Genomic DNA, 16,583 nt, shown 5'->3' on the forward strand with positions numbered 1-16,583 from the left:
GTTGGTAGGACCTTGGTGCTCTAAAGTATGGTCTGCAGAGCAGCAACAACATGACAGGAGAATTTATCTGAAGAGTGGGAACTCGTGAGCCAGCCTAAGGCAGTGCTTCCTACATGCATCATAAAGAGGCTGAAATCTTCAACTTGGAGACCAGATCTCACTTTCAGAGCCAGTTAATTTCTCTATGTGCTATAAGATTGTTACAGTTTTTTCAGTTCTGCAAGCGATCCTGATATGAAATCTTGTTTAAGAAACACGTTAGAAAGTACAATGTTTAGCAAAAATCTTGACTGATTTTGGAAATGTGTTCCAATGGCCTTCAGTCTCCTATTACAATGCACAGTCAGAAAGTATTTCCGATTTCCTTGTCCAAGTAGATATAACCTGTTGGCTCTACAATGTACGGTTCCTGATCCACCTTGCCTACTTTAGAACCAATCTTCCTTTCCTCATAAATCCTCTCGAAGTCTGAATAACATGAACACTTCACCTTCACAACATTAATATTTACAGGAATGCAATACAAAACCCAAAGCATTTTATGAGCAAAAGTCAAGTAATTTCAAACATTAGAAAAAAGATTAATGTTATATAAGTTTTGTAGGCATTGCTGTTGCATTGGTTCACCTTTTACCCTTTGTCTCTCCATTTTGATGTTCCCCTTCCCTTCCTTAGTTCCAATAAACATAGATACAATACCCAGGGAAGAAGGGAGAAAGATGAAGGAGGAGGTAACAAGTTTGATAAGATTGCCTTACATATGAAACTGTAATTTCTCTGTACATCACTTTGACAATAAATAATTAATAAAATAAAGTATAACAAAAAACTAATGTATACTTAAAAAGTACCATATGGTCCTATGATCACCCCTGTTGATTTGTGCACTCTTACAAGATGGTGATATGATTCTCCTTGAAAATATAGTATTAGAAATATAAACTTTCAAGTAAAATCTTATATCTTGTTCTCTTGAAAATTATTAGAAGCAATGAGTTTAACTGTGTTTATTTGTTTTTCTTTTTGAGTACTTACAGTATATCCTAGATTCACCAAGTAATGAAAGAAGGAGGCAAAACAGGGTAGCTGTCAACCAACTAGATCATTTCCTGCATGGTTTCTCAAAAAAACCTGGGCATTTTTACTTTAGTCTAAGGTTACTCTTTGCATGGTAAAAAAAATAATTATCTAAAACCTAATCCACATCAAGTACTTGAAAATTAATGTTGTGACTACAGTGTCTTGGAGAGGAGGTACAGGGAGAGAATGACTTATGCCTTTCTATCCACAGTGCAGTTCTCAGGCCAATAGCTTTGACATCACTTGAAAGTTCACAGAAATTGAGATTCTTTATCCTTACCTCACAGCTACTTTACAAGAGGTGTCATTACTTTTTTAATAAAACAGATCAGGTAATTCATAAGTAGATTATATTATGGTTTAAAGAGCATTTGTGCTCTATTTTTTTTTTTTGCTTGGACATTTTCAGTGTTATATACCATACATCACCCAGCTTTCTACTCTTTTTTCCTTATCCAGAATTTGTGTAAATATTCCTTTCATCTCCAGTCTTCTTGTCTCCCTTCCAACCAGCACCAATACTGGCATCTCTTATTTTACCAAACAGTCTAACCTGAGGGAAGGGAAGTACTTTTATTTAACAATTGTCTGTTTGTAATCGACTATGGAAAAAAAAAAATACAACCCTGCTTTTCAATCTACTGTAAATTAGTAAAGTCTCAAAAAGCCATATGTAAAGTACTCTGTTCATATGTTTGGCAATTCAAAGAGTATCTTTGAAAATGCCAGTTTGCCAGTATTTTGAAAAGTGTGCTGGGTTTTCTAAGATACCATAGAAGGATTACAACTTCTCCAGAGGTGAATTAGTCTGATAAGAACTGAGCCAACATATGTTACCTTTTGATGATAATGATAGTAGTGTAAGACAATAATGTAAATTAAAACATGTAAATTCCTTTTCTTCTTTCTCTTGTAAGGTTAATAGCGAAAACAAAAAAAATATGTCTGTAATGGATGAGTGTTTTGGAATCAATATAAACACTGTAGCTACCTAAACTCATTGACAGGATATTATTTGATATTATTTTCCTAAATGATTGAAAAAAATTTGTTTGCAAAGGAAGTGTTTGAAATACCTGTGAAAACAAAAATCCATATTGACAAAATCAAGTTGAAAACTAAATTCTTAGATTTAACTGGAAAAAAGTGTCATAAAACATGTAAAATGTCTATATTGGGTTGGTAAATAACATTCAGCATACTTAGCCCAGATTTATGTAGGGAAAAGAGATACTTGTAAATCACAGAAAAGAAAAGCATCACACATAGTTTTGAGGAAACAATAAGCACTTACTGCAGTTTCTCATTTAATGGACAGGCACCATCATCTGAAACAACAAAAAGTATTTAGATATGGTGATCAAAGAAGCTGTAAGAAGTTTTCAAACACATATTTCAAATATATCTATAGGATTGTAATTAAACCATTAAATAAGGTATGTTCTCTGATCTCATTTACTTAAGGTATCATTGCATAATCTTTAAAATATAGGTATACTTGACATGTGTACTGTTTATAATGAATAGTTTTTTTTTCCTGATATGCATGTTTAAAGCAGAACTACAGAGTCATCTGTGGAAGAGTTTCAGTGCAGGCATGAACACAGTTTTGAAATGCCCTAATATGACACTCTGGTGATGTGCCATATATTCAACCATCCTGAGCTTAAGATTCTCTATTGTTCATTTTGAAGATGCAAAGTAGTTCATAGAGCATACATGGGTTTTAGTCTGTTTTTCCTATTTTAATTTTGTAAGATGAATTACAGATAAAGCCCAGGCACTATTGTTTCAGGCTTAAAATCTTTGCTATTCAGAAAGCTGGGACCAATAAGGTCACAATTCAGAGCCAGCCAAGGTAGACGAATCCTTGAACCTTTTATCTCTAATTGTCCAGCAAAAAAACATGAGTGAAGATGTGGCTCAAGTGGTAGAGTGACAGTTATGATCAAAAAACAAAATATAATGTAAACCAATGTATAGATGGCAATGGAGAAAACTGGATAATTCTGTGTTATATTTTAGTAGTAGAATAACCAGGACAAGCTGAAGCATTAAACATGCTTAGTGAGCTAAGAAAGTTAAAAAAAAAAAGGTTGATAGTTTGGGATCATAGGAACTGAGTGAATTTTCAGCAGTATTCACTGAGATGGACAAGACTGGCAACAGAAGAAACATAGGCATAACATGTGCTTGCCAGCTGGGTTGGTTCTATTTTTTTCTATATTATCAAGGAAGAAGTTAAGTGAATAGATCTGTAGTTTTGTGAAGGAATTCAGACTGGCAGTAAATAAATTTGGGATGTGGGAATTAGAGGATATCTCAGTAGTAAACACTGGAACACTTAGACCAGAGCCTGGTGAGTTACAATATTGTGACTGGAAACTAAAGACAAATTGCAATCCAGTTAAATGGGGTTTAGCAAGATAAGAAAATTGTATTTAGTGTTTACTAGTTCTCTGGGTTATATCACATTGTAAGACAAGTGTCCTGATGAATAAAATTAACTGGTATGAGGTTTGGTTTTCATAAAATTGTTTTTCTTCCTTCATTATTTTTTGATCCATTATCACATACCAGTTCCACTCATGATTTGTCAATCACATCCAGTTCTTTATTATTCCAGGCAATGAGCACTTCTTAGAGCAACCATTTACTTTCATCTCCTCTCAATTCCTTCCAAAATCCCAAACCCACAACTACTTCTTTAATAAGAAAAAAAAGATATCATATAGTTTTTCTCTGAATTATGTATTTGAGGAAAGGGTGTTTTATCAAATTCACAATATAGCTACAGCTTAATCTCATTCTGTTTACTTTCTTTGATAACACCCCCCCCCCACACACACATACCAAGTTATAAAGAAACATGGGAAATTTTAGTGGCTTGGTCTCTGTCCCTCTATTGTTCGATCATCACAGAGGTTGCATGCAAAGCTACAATACATATTTGACAATAGCAGAAAATGTTGTTGTTTATATAAATAAAGAAATCATTACAATCCCTTTAATCCTAAATAAAATAAGAATTGGTAAATAGATGTCACTTGAGAGAAATTTCATAGCCAGTGTATCTTTCTGAGTATGCTTTATAACATAAGCCTGGCTAGATATGCTTCAATTTCAATTAATAAAATGGAAAATTTTAGGATTTGTGCCTTAGCAAATTTAAAGCTTGGGTTTCTGCACCATTAGATTGTGCTTTGTTAAAGCAAAATAAAGCTGTAAATAAAATATGCTCTCTAGAAAACATTATCTTTGGAACAAAATTGAGTGTTTATGTTGTTCAAATAGTTTTTAAAAATGTGCTTTCCTCATTTTTATTACTGCTTGTATCTACAACTTTTCTTCAAACCCTGAATGCTTGTGGGATGCTCCTCTTTTTATGATAATTTATAATTTACTAACTCATTTTAAGTACTATAGCTTTGTTTAGTTTCTCAGTATTTAATATGATTTGCCCTCAACAGTTAGCAACATTTCCACTTAATTTTGGAAATATTTTTCTCATACATTAAAAAGGATTTTTCGGACATTTTTTGTTTGGAATTTTGAAGGCTAATGTATCATTTACCTTTGTACTCTTGCTAGAGGTAGAAAATATATAGAAATAATTGAATAGCTAAAACAAGACTTCAAGGAGAATGTTCATACACTTCCAAAGCACATTAAAATCATCCCCCTGAAAATTACTACTAAAAAAAGATCATGACCAATTATCCTTTAGACCAATCCTTTAATCTGAAGGTAGGAATAGCTGAAATTTGTCTTTTTATTTTGTTTTACTTTTTTTTCTTTCAGTTCCAATTAGAAGCCTTAGAATATTAAACTTGAAGTGAGCACTTGACTGTGGTTCAATGTAATTAACTGAATAATTTGAAGAAAGTGAATGGGGGTGGGTGGGAGAAATTTGTGGATAAAAATATGAGTCAGTCAGGTGCAAATGACCCATGCCTATAATCCTCACCAATCAGGAGGTTCCAAGCCAGCCCAGGTTGAAAAGCCCAAGAAATATCTCTCTCCAATTAACTACCAAAATAGCCTGAGGTGGAGTGTGGCTCAAGTGGTAGAACAGTAAGTAGCCTTGCAAAAAAGCTCAGGGATAGCACCCACAACCCTGAGTTCAAGCTCCAGGACCAGCACTAAAACAAACAAATGAATAAACAACAAAACAATGAGCCTTTAGGAAAAATGAAACATTTTTCTAGACACTTCTTTAACTATATCCATATATTTTTCCCATGACAGTCTTTTTTCCCCCCACAATTCTAAAATGATAAGATAAGGAAAAGAATTGAATACTTTGTTGAGTTTCCTGTACCATAACGCGAGGTAAAGGGATTAAAACAAATGTGTGAGACCATGAAAGAGGAGTCTGAATTGCACACCTGAAAAATAAAGATTATGGGAGAGAATGAGTGGTGACAAAGTCATCTTGAAAAGTGATATCTGACATGGGTTCTTTTTTTCACACACTCCTTCCACCATAAGTTTTATTTAGAAAAAAGGGTCAGGTATGAGAATTTATTGGGTAAATAAAGCACTAGAAAAAGTATATTTATTTCTCCTTGACATTGTAACACAGGGTAGCATTCTACCTAGTTATGAGCCACATAGAGTTTGGGCTAATTCATCAATTTTGAGATTCAGAATTCCTACTTATATGAATAAACAGCATAAGAATAATCTTAGCACTAGAAAGAAAAATGGGATCAGTGTGCTACTGACTGAATCCTTACTCATGTTTCTTATATTTTGTTCATGGTTTTAAACATTCTGACATTTAGGAGAAATGACTACTTGTAGGACTTGAATATTCTTTTCTTAAAAAATTTTAGCAGGTAGGAACTATATTCTATGAAGCTAGTGATAATTAAAACAAATAAAATAACATTAACCAAGAATCGTTTAAGAAAAATCACAAGAATGGCAAACAATTTTTCCCAATCCATAGAGTCTTATCTATAATTTTCAATATCTGTGTTATGTATACAATGTGTTCTTATTGAGATTCATACCAGAATTATTGTTTGTTCAGAGTATTAGCACATTACAATAAAGTATCACAACTTAAAATCACTCTCAATGTGGCCATTCTTTTCAATTAAGCAAAGAAAAAAATTGCACCAGTTTGTGTTTGTCTTAGTATATGATGTAATAAAATGTACAAGAACCTGATATTATATTAAGAGGAATTACAGTACAAAAACAGGATTTGAAGTTCTAAACAGAATCTATTGTGAAAATAAACATTATTATCTACAAGTTTTTGAGTTTAAATGGTATTCTTATCTTTAAAAAAAGGATCATTATAAATATTAAAGACAATAATGAATATAAAACATCCATTACGTGGCTTGTCAGGAAATAAGTCCTCATATAACTTTTCCCTTGACATTCTGTTTTTAAGTATTTCTTTTGTAAGTAATAGAAATTCTCCAATTTTACTGCTTTTTTCCTACATGTTATGAACTTTTGGTGATCACTCTATACATTGTGAAATATATTAACGAGTTTTAAATAAATATTGATCAAGGAAATAGGAGCTGTCCTTTGGCCTAAACTTAGGCACAATTGTACTTTTTTCTGTAATACATTTTTCTCTCTTCCAGAATATTTCAGTTTGACAAAGACAGACAAGTATCACCCTCATATTGTTGGTTTTGTGTGTGTATGTGTGTGTGTGTTTGTGTGTGTGTGTGTGTGTGTGTGTGTGTGTGTGTGTGTGTTCCTCAGGCTTGAAGTCAGGGTCTGTGTGGTATTTCTCAGCTTTTTTTTCCCTCTATGGAGTGCTCTATCACTTGAATCTCAGCTATACTTAGGGAATTTTGGTTGTTAGAGTCTATCTAAACTTAGGGACTTTCATGCCCTAGCTAGCTTTCAGGTGCCATTCTCATTTTCTCAAGCCCCAAATAGGTAGAGTTACAGGTGTGAGCCATCACCACCTGGCTGTTTTCTGATTTTTATACAGTTAACTACATATGAATTGGACTCACCTCTGTATATTATTCACAAACCTATATTAAGCCAGGTAAAGACTATTTTACCTTAGGTGATATTCAATATACCTGTCACATGTTTCACATATTTAATAATATCTAATTGCATTTTTAAATTATCTTTATTATTGGACATGTATAATACTGAATTGAAGCCATATTTTAAAATGTATTTAATCTTCTGTTTTATTTCAAGTTTTTTCAAAATTTTGCTTGGACTATACCTATTTGTCTTCATATGGAAGTTCACCACTTCAAATATGAAGCAATATTTAATTAAATATAACTTTTATAAAGCAGAAAATTCACATCAAACCATTTCAAAATCAGTAACTTATATGGTGACTTATAGAAGCAAATGTAAAAAGAATCCCAAGAAATCAGACACCGGTGGTTTGTGCCTAAAATTCTACCTACTCAGGAGGTTAAGATCTGAAGATCGTGGTTCAAAGCCAACCTGGGCAGGAAAGTCCCTGGGTCTCTTATCTCCAATTAACTACAAAATAGCTAGAATTGGGAGGTATGGCTCAAGTGGTAGGACACCAGCTTTGAGCAAAGTATTTCAGAGACAGTAAAGAGAGCCTGAGTTCAATTATGATTAATCCCAAGATCCTAACACAAAACTTTTACAGAAAAAGAAAACAAAAACTCTTAGCTAAAATGAACTCACAATAAAAAAAAAGTGTAGGCCTTGAGAGTACAAAAACACTTTACAGCAGAGAACCAGAAACTACACGGAGCAGAAAAGTCTACATTCCAAAAAATAATAGAAAATCATTATTGACAACTTTAAAATCTTCATACAATATTAGGGAGGCACTTTAGTTTTAAGTTCACTAGATGACTGGATCTACAATATTTTATTCACAAATAAACTCGCAGTCCAAATATACTGGTCATAAAATTTCAAATATTTTTCACAATATAAAGTATAATTAAAGAAGACAAAACTTAATATCCAATATAGGTTCCAAATATTGTATTTAAAAATTTTGGAATAACAGAAATATAATGCAATGCAAGTTTACTTGTAAGAGGACAAAATAAAAGTTGTTAAATAACAAGTTATTTGTATAATGACTTATACAAAATCAATAAATGCTTGATTTCTTTACAGGCAGCATCGGTTGTTTAGATAAATGAAGTAGGCATTTTGACCAGAGATTACTGGCACAAATCAATACATCATATTATGCATTCAGCTCATATTGTATTTCAGTAACAGGTGTTCATCAGCACATAGCTTTGCTATAAATCACAAACAGAAATTATATTTTAAAAAGTTCTGTTATTTGAGCTTGGAAGTCAATGGAAATGCACAACATGATAACATACTTATAAACATACACTACCAAAAGGAAGATGATTTGTGTCCTTGCTATGCAATTTTTTGATTTCCTATGTCTAGCTTAAGTTAGATCCTTCTCAGGTCTCCATTTCTCCACAGAGACAACCCTCTAATGACACAGCTTTGTATCCTGGGAAGAAATGTATACATGTGACCCTTGTGAAACATATAAAACAAAATATTGAGTAGTCAGAATCTGATTGGAATTTTGGGGGTAAAAGATGAAGGCATTTTGGTTGAAATGGAGAGATGTAAGAAGAAAGACAACTTCAAACAACAGTGATTCTGGCTATATGAAGTTGCATTTTCATTTTATATTATTTAGACATGTTCTTTAGGCTTGAAGAAAGATATCACATTATGTATTAAAACTGTGAGTACCCCCGAGTGCAGACACTTTGATGTGATTGCTTACCTTTGAACACGTATGAGAACTTACATACAAGAAGCTCAGCAGAACTCAAAAGCCACAGTGAGCAGGAGATGTTGTGATAAACTGACTGAACGATGTTCAGTGACCTATATTGGAGCTTAGAAGTGAGTGCGTGCAAGCATTCATGATGTAAAAAGTAGGCCAAATACATATGTTTACTTTTATAGCAGCACAGCTGCAAAAACCTCTTTGTGAGTGTCTGTGTGTGTGTGTGTGTAAGACTATAAAAATAAATATGCCATTAACCTGAAAAACAAATGAACCGTAGACTTGTTTCCATCAAAATAGACATGAAATGGATTAAATATTAAACTCAAGACAGGGACATACTTATGTTGCTTTTCAATTTCTAGTAATACATTAGGATGCACAATAAATTCCCTGAGGATGCATGGCCGTTGCCTGTCCTTTTCATGATAATCAAGGCAGGGAACAAGAACAAAGACTTTTGCCTGTCAGGATTATACTTTCTAACATTATCAACCAAATTCCAAATAGAAAGCAAAGCTTAGGGGGGAAGCTGTATTAGTTTCTTAAGAATTCTATGGATTCATATAGAAATAATGTCTATGAATACCATACTTATTATCCAGAGCTTTGTATACAATACCAGCCAAATTGCTCTTTTTTTGTTGTTTTTTAATCTCAGAGATGGTAGTTTATAGGACAATGCTATGTGGTACAGACGCATTGCTGAAATGACTTAACCTCAAATGGAAATGGCCTTTGGCTAACATTTAAAAAATAAGAGCTAAATTTTCAATGTTGCCAAGTTGCAAGGGGGTATTTGCCATCTGTCTTCTATAAAGAAGAGGATTTAACAGGTAGCCTCCATTAACTCCAGAGGTAGAGATGAGAGTATCTATGTGCCACAATGACAGGTTCCCTTACTATTCAAAATTCACTCTGTAATTCATGGCAGCATCAATGATTTCAACACTATGCACAAAGAGACCCACTGGGTAATTAAATGTAAGGGTCCCCCTCCACTTTGGAAAAGGTCCTGTGTTCAAAGAAATAAAATTCCGAATTTACAATGAGCCAGTGACTTCGCCAGATCTCATGAAACCACTTATCTTTTCAGACACCTAGACATGTTTGTAATTATGGCTGAAATTTCTCTGGAGATGGCTAATCTTTACTTCCCATAGTGCTCATGCTCTGTCTTCCAGCACACAACACTTACAAATCTTAACTTCCTATCTCAATTATTATTTCTATCTACTCTTTCCAGTGTCGTTTTCGTTTCTCATTTTCCTCAGCTGCTTTCCCAGTCTTAGGCCATGTGGATAAAGGCCATTATGTTGATAGAGTCACTGTGAATTACAACACTTCTACCCCAAATACCTTCATTCACACAACTCTCTACCCTTGTGAAGATATGTCTCCTTTGCAGAGGACCAGATCAATTGAGGGATATACCTTGGTAGTGTGACTTAGCATGAACTTTAAGTTATAACAAATGTATTAAATACTCCATTTCAATTTACAGTTACTAATTCCATATAGTCATTTGTAACAAGGTGGGTCATTTTTAGCAAACAACTAAAAAATACTGAGGAGCATCTCATGTTAATGTTTGTCCGCTTAATATACTACTATGAAAAATGGATTTTTTCACAAATAAAATTACATGGAATGTTATTATAATGGATTATATTGTCAGATTTTAGTTATTAAAGGCTTATTTAGCACCACTTAAAAAAAACAAAACTAGAAATTATTCCAGATATAAATTCTTAGAAAATGAATGGTGGTTTTAAACTTTTCTTTCCTTTTTAACATTATGACTTTGACTGGTTTATATATTAGATTTTTTAGGCACTTTATTTTTTATAGTACTAGGGTTTGAACTCAGTCATGCTTTCTCAGATGGTTTAATAGGCTGTATTCTACAACTTCAATCTTTGTGGTTTTGGCTGTCTAATTGGAGACACAGTCTAGAGAACATTTCTGTCTGGGCTGGTTTTGGACGTGTAAATCTCAGCCTCTTGAATGGCTAGGATTACTGGTGTGAGCCAGAGACACTGGGATGCTCTCTTCATCTGTTAAGTGGAAGAGGGTGATATCTGGTTCTGAGGAATTAGATGACATTTTAAATATAGTAAGCACATTGTTTGGGCATATGACAATCATTTAATTAACGAAAACAGTATATTCACTGAGCTTGTCCATTAAAGGTAATAGTGGTATGATTTTCAACTTCAGAGACAAATATGCATTTGTAAAAAACATTTAAAAAAGAGAAATTTCAAGGAAAGAGTACATTCTTCCTTGTGATAAAAATCCCTCCTCTCTTTGAAATGTGTACTGTAGAGTCCTATTGAGAATTCACCTCCTATTATTTAAAACAAGTTTGATTGGATTCATACTGTCTTCCCCCACATCCTTGCAAAGGACAATCGAAACTCTTCAATTATCTTTTCACTTACATCTCAAAAGGTATTTCTGACTGCTGAAAGGCCATAATTCTTTTTCAGTAAAGTTTTGAATTCTATCTGATGAAGTCATTACACTTTGTGAAGCAGTGCAGTGTCACAGAAACAATAGCTTAAATTAACCGCTCCTTGCCTTCAGTTAGGTTCTTTCTTTTCCTTCATAAAAGTTAATTTAATGCTTTTGAAAGAAGCAAAGATTGGCAGGAATGAAGAATCAAGGTCTTGACGTCACAAAATTGGTACAGATTGACTAGCATGTGTGGAAATATTCTTAAAATTGTTGCCTTTGCATCTCAAATACATTTACAGATGGACTGGCTTTAGTTGGTCTCTCTCATACATTCAGTTCCAGGTAAATAGGCCACCCAAGATGACACATGTTTATCTTTTAATTAAGATTAAAAAAAAATCCATCACAACAATCAATACTTGGATATCTTGTGGGATGGATGTTAGAATCATTGTTAAATTAGGAGGAAAATGTTTTATCATGATAACTACTCTTAAAAGTTTCAAAATGTGGAATTCCTTCTTTAAATTATTCTTTTATTCCAGGATCACTTCTTAGGGGACTATCATTTGTCAATAAATCTTGTTTTGAGGCATGGGAAGTAAGACAGAAATGATCCTTCTAATCATGGAGATTAATGGGAAGGGAGAAAATTATAAGGAGAAAATACCATGGGAAAATTTAAAGGTTCACTTCAAATATAGTATCATGGGATTCTGACATGTACAGGGTCCTGCTTTTAGCATGGGTCTTAGCATGCCTTAGCTTTATAGTTCCCATCGTGAAATTCTTAGTCATATTTTAGCAAAGTACATTTTCAACTTGAACTATCATATGCAAACTATGTAGCCACTTGTGTTCTGTTGAAAAATGAGATAAACAGGGATTGTGAATCACCAAGTTCCTTTAGATGGCATAAAAAACTTAAAAGACCAGTATTTGGAAAGCCTGAGGCACAATGATCATGAGTGAAAGACTAGTTTAGGCTAGACTCTGTCTCAAGAAATAAAAATAAATAGATGAATAAAAAAGGCTTTCTTAGTAAAGTGATTTATTTCTTGATGGAGTAGTTTAAGAGGCAAAAACTACAATATTTGTTAAGTAAGTTGATTTTTCTCTATTTCTTGAAAAGCATCTAAGTGCTTACTTAATCAGATATAACAGATATTTATTTAGCACCAACTCTTTGTAAGAATCTATATGACTATGCTTTAAGGCTTAGTAAAACATAATACTTATCCTGTGATATATGAAGTGAAAAAAGTCAGAGGTAGTTCTCAATGTGCTCTTTAGGAAATAGGTTCAAAGTTGCACGGTTCCCAAAAGAGGAAGAAGGGGAAAGTCTCACAAACACTGGAAAAAAAAGTAAAAGAAGACTTTCAAAGTGGGGGTGCTGGTGCTCTTTCTTGTTACCATTCGTAGATCTCATAAATTTCTATGTACTATTGGCTCTGTTTTTCAAGTATGTCTTGGTTGCAATCTGACTCAAAACTTCTTTCAGCCTATACCTTCGCATTTCTAGGTGGCTGGGTCAATATCTCATGTAGGTTTTCTGTCTCCAGTTCTCCAGACTAGCTCTCCTGTCTGAGATCCAGAGGATTTGCTCTAAAATGAAGACTAGACCATGCCACTCTTGGGTTTGGAGTCTGTCAATGTCTTGTTGGGAGCAAATGTCTTCATCCTTGAGTCAGGTAGAAGACGATTTAAATCCAAGATTTCCTAATAGCTGTGCTATTCAATGAGTCTATTAGCCCATTTGATCCTCACGTATTTTCTCTTAGCAATGTTTCAATGATGAACTCAAACCAGCTATACAAATAAAATGCACAAAGTGATAATACTACAAACAGAAAACATCATTGCCATTAGGATCAAGCCAAACTTCTTTGTTCAGCTTTTAAGAGAAAATCATTGGCTTCTGGTTACTTCTCTAACCTCACTGCTTTCATTATTCAGTATTTCTCCAACACTTGTTCCGTTCTCTTCAAGAATCTACATGCTGTGCCTTGCACTATTCTGTATTTCGCAAACACTTGTTACTTTCTCTTCAAGAATCTACATACTGTGCCTTCTCCCTGGAATTCTTATTGATTAAATTCATTCAACCCATTATTATTCCGTGGGATACAGACTCAGATACTGGTTAGTCCCATGGCTTTGCCAAAGTTACATTTGTGTCGAAGAATTAAAGCCATTAAGTGTTCATGTTTGGGTTCAAATCTTGTCCCCTTTCATCATACCTTTTGTGCCACAAATTTTATATGCTCTCTAAGAAAACATCAAATGCTGGTGTGACTTTTCCCCGACACAATCACAGTGTTCTCAAAGATAAGCGTTTTTTTCTGCATCCCATTAATATTTCTGTGTATTCCCTTCTTTGGGGAATTAATTTGCATTTCTACTAATGTCAGAGGCCTGTCAAGTAAAATAAATAAGCAAAACAAATCAAAGAAAAAACAAACCTGTATATACACTTCCCAAAAAGAATCCTTGATTTTGGAATAGCAAAGCCAATACATTGGAAGGAACTTGAGGTAACTGTGTTTAAATTTTACTGCAACTATAAAATGGATGTTTACAGAAACAGATTTTGTGTTACTTTGATAGCATCTGGAAAAAAGCTGTCATAGATAAAAATTTAAATGGAATGTTAATCTTCCTGGAAATATTGGAGTTTTAATCTTATAGTCTAGGGTAAAATAAATTCAAATTGCTATAGATTCATTCTATAAACATCAATAATTTCCATTATGTTAAAATCAATCCCAATATTACATGGAAAGAGCAGATTGCAGTAAAAGACTCAGCGATTTGTTCTACCACAAACAGATTTATTTTGGATATCTGTAACCTGGGCATTTGCAAGCTCTTCTTGTTAAGGATGAAATAACTTAGCTTTGGTGGCTCAAATCATAGCAAATTCCAGTTCATACTTTGTAATTAGCTACCACACTGATGTATACTTAGATACTTCATAAAATGAACTGAACACCTCAGGGGGGGAAAGGGAAAGGGGGAGGAGGGGGGTATGAGGGACAAGGTAACAAACAGTACAAGAAATGTATCCAATGTCTAACGTATGAAACTGTAACCTCTCTGTACATCAGTTTGATAATAAAAATTTGAAAAAAAATGGAAAATAAACTGAATTCTAAGAGAAAGTTGGGCAAATATACTACTAGATTTAAAGTATATGAAATAATTTCAAGGTGATAAATATTTACATTGCTCTGTAGTATGTTACCTTATTTTGAAAAATGAGCTGAATATACAGTTCACTTATTTTCTTCACCTTCACTAGTTCATTAAATGGAAGTAACAGGTCCAGCTTGCCCCCTCTCCAAATCTTGTTTCAGGTTAAATGTAAAATATCATATAAAAAGAACTCTGAACATATTCATATTTGTCAAGTATTCTGTGAGATTATTTCATATTAGAAAAGGAGTTTAAATTCTTCAACTCAGTTTTCAACTGGTTAAAAATAATCCACTAAGTCCTCTCTCTATCACCAGATTTGTGTGTGTGTGTGTGTGTGTGTGTGTGTGTGCAAGGGAGGGCCTCTGAAATGTTTGTTTTTCTCTCCTTTACATCAAAATTCCATGAAATTTCATTTCCTCCAAGAAATATTTCTCAACTCATCATTCATATGTATCTAAAGTATCTTTCTCATCTAAATTTTCTTGTTATATCTATTGAAGAGAGTAATCCTTTCAAGTTCAATCCATGTTGTCCTAGTTTTGCTCTGTGGAACTAATTCAAACAGTACAAGAAATGTATCTAATGCCTAACGTATGAAACTGTAACCTCTCTGTCAAATGTCCTTCAATACAAAGCTATTTGTCCTATTGTCCCTCAATAGCTGGCATAGTAGAGTGCACAATGGATAAGATCAATAAAAAATTTTGGAATGAAGTTGGGAAAGCTATTGCAATTTCTAGCCCTCCTGATGCAAAAGTTATAACTTCTACCACAAATGAATCTTGCCCAGATATTTGCCTTGTGTAGATTAATATCAAAGGAAGCAGGTACACCTTGACAAGTGGTGTAATAGTTCAAGATGCTCTTGTACATTAAACCAAAATCATTAACAGCACTTCATTGAAGGTCTATATTCAATACACCACATTCATTAATATGGATAATGGCAATTAATTAGCCTAGGTTATCATCCAACATTTCTAGTTGTACATCAGTTAACTTTAGAATGATGCATATTTTGTGTCTCAGTTTCCTTATCTACTAAAGGGTGTTACTGTTAGTAATTTCAACAGGATTTCCTGGGGAATAATGCATATAATACTGGCTTTAAGTGTTATAGTGTCCATAGCGTAAGTTAGTTGGGGTACTCATATATGGACTTACTAAGAGTTTAAAGATGGATTTGCTCTTGATGACTGATAGCAAATATGTTTGTAAGTTGATTGATAGTAATGAAAGTATGTTGGAATCAGACTGGTGTAGGTATAGAGTTAAAAAATAATTTTATAGGATGCCGGGCCAGATTTACCTCCCCTGGTGCCGGGATGCTAAGCTTACTCCCTTATCAGTGCTCCCCTTTCCACCCTCTCCCCTGGGCACCTGACCAGCAGGTGGCTAAGGTGGAGCGAGGGACACGGGATAGCCTAAGGTGCACGTGGCTGAACGAGATCCCCTTTTTCCTCCCTCCTTACCCACCAAGGAAGCCAGGCGCAGATGGATCTCGGAGACACTTCAAGAGCAAATCTGATTTAATAAGGGAGTGGCTAACAGTTGATATAGTAGGGGTGACAAGAAAAGGGGTGATAGACCAGGAGCTGGCGATAGGCTGGTGAGCTTGTCGTAAGACCCCCTCATGAGCTAACGTCACCTGCATAGCACCACCCCATGGGCAAAGCCCGCAAAAATGGGGAGCACATGGGCTGGCGAGAAAGTTGGGGGGCTGGTTGCAAAGCCAGTTCTTCTGGTTCCGGACCCAGAGAATTGTGACCTGCTTCCACATTTCCCCAGGGCTGGGAGAAGGGCAGCATCTCGGGAGCGCTCTCCTCTGCCCTTCCCCCTCAAGGCCAAAGCTGAACCCCAACAATAGGAAATTTCCAATGGAGATAAGATAGAAGATAAGTCATTTGATTAGGATTTTAGTTTGAGAAGCAAGATTATTTAACAAAAAATCATGTGGTGAGGAGGAAAAGTACTTTCCAGAAAGAAATAGTAATAGGGTTTGAATTGTCAGAATATTTTGTGAAAAAATGCCCATAAGAGTAAACTTGTGAAGATACTGTAGAGAATCATGTTGTGT

The 16,583-nt window shown here is 34.3% G+C and overlaps 1 long non-coding RNA gene across 1 annotated transcript in view; it reads right to left on the bottom strand.

Moving 5' to 3' along the window:
- LOC125353772 overlaps positions 1–16,583 on the bottom strand; it is a 581,800-nt gene that overhangs the window by 167,464 nt on the left and 397,753 nt on the right. Inside the window, exon 6 of the long non-coding RNA XR_007211352.1 lies at positions 2,375–2,408. This is a non-coding gene — a long non-coding RNA (uncharacterized LOC125353772). The remainder of the gene's footprint in view (positions 1–2,374; positions 2,409–16,583) is intronic.

Source organism: Perognathus longimembris, chromosome 1 (assembly GCF_023159225.1).
Source record: "Perognathus longimembris pacificus isolate PPM17 chromosome 1, ASM2315922v1, whole genome shotgun sequence".
NCBI lineage: Eukaryota > Metazoa > Chordata > Mammalia > Rodentia > Heteromyidae > Perognathus > Perognathus longimembris.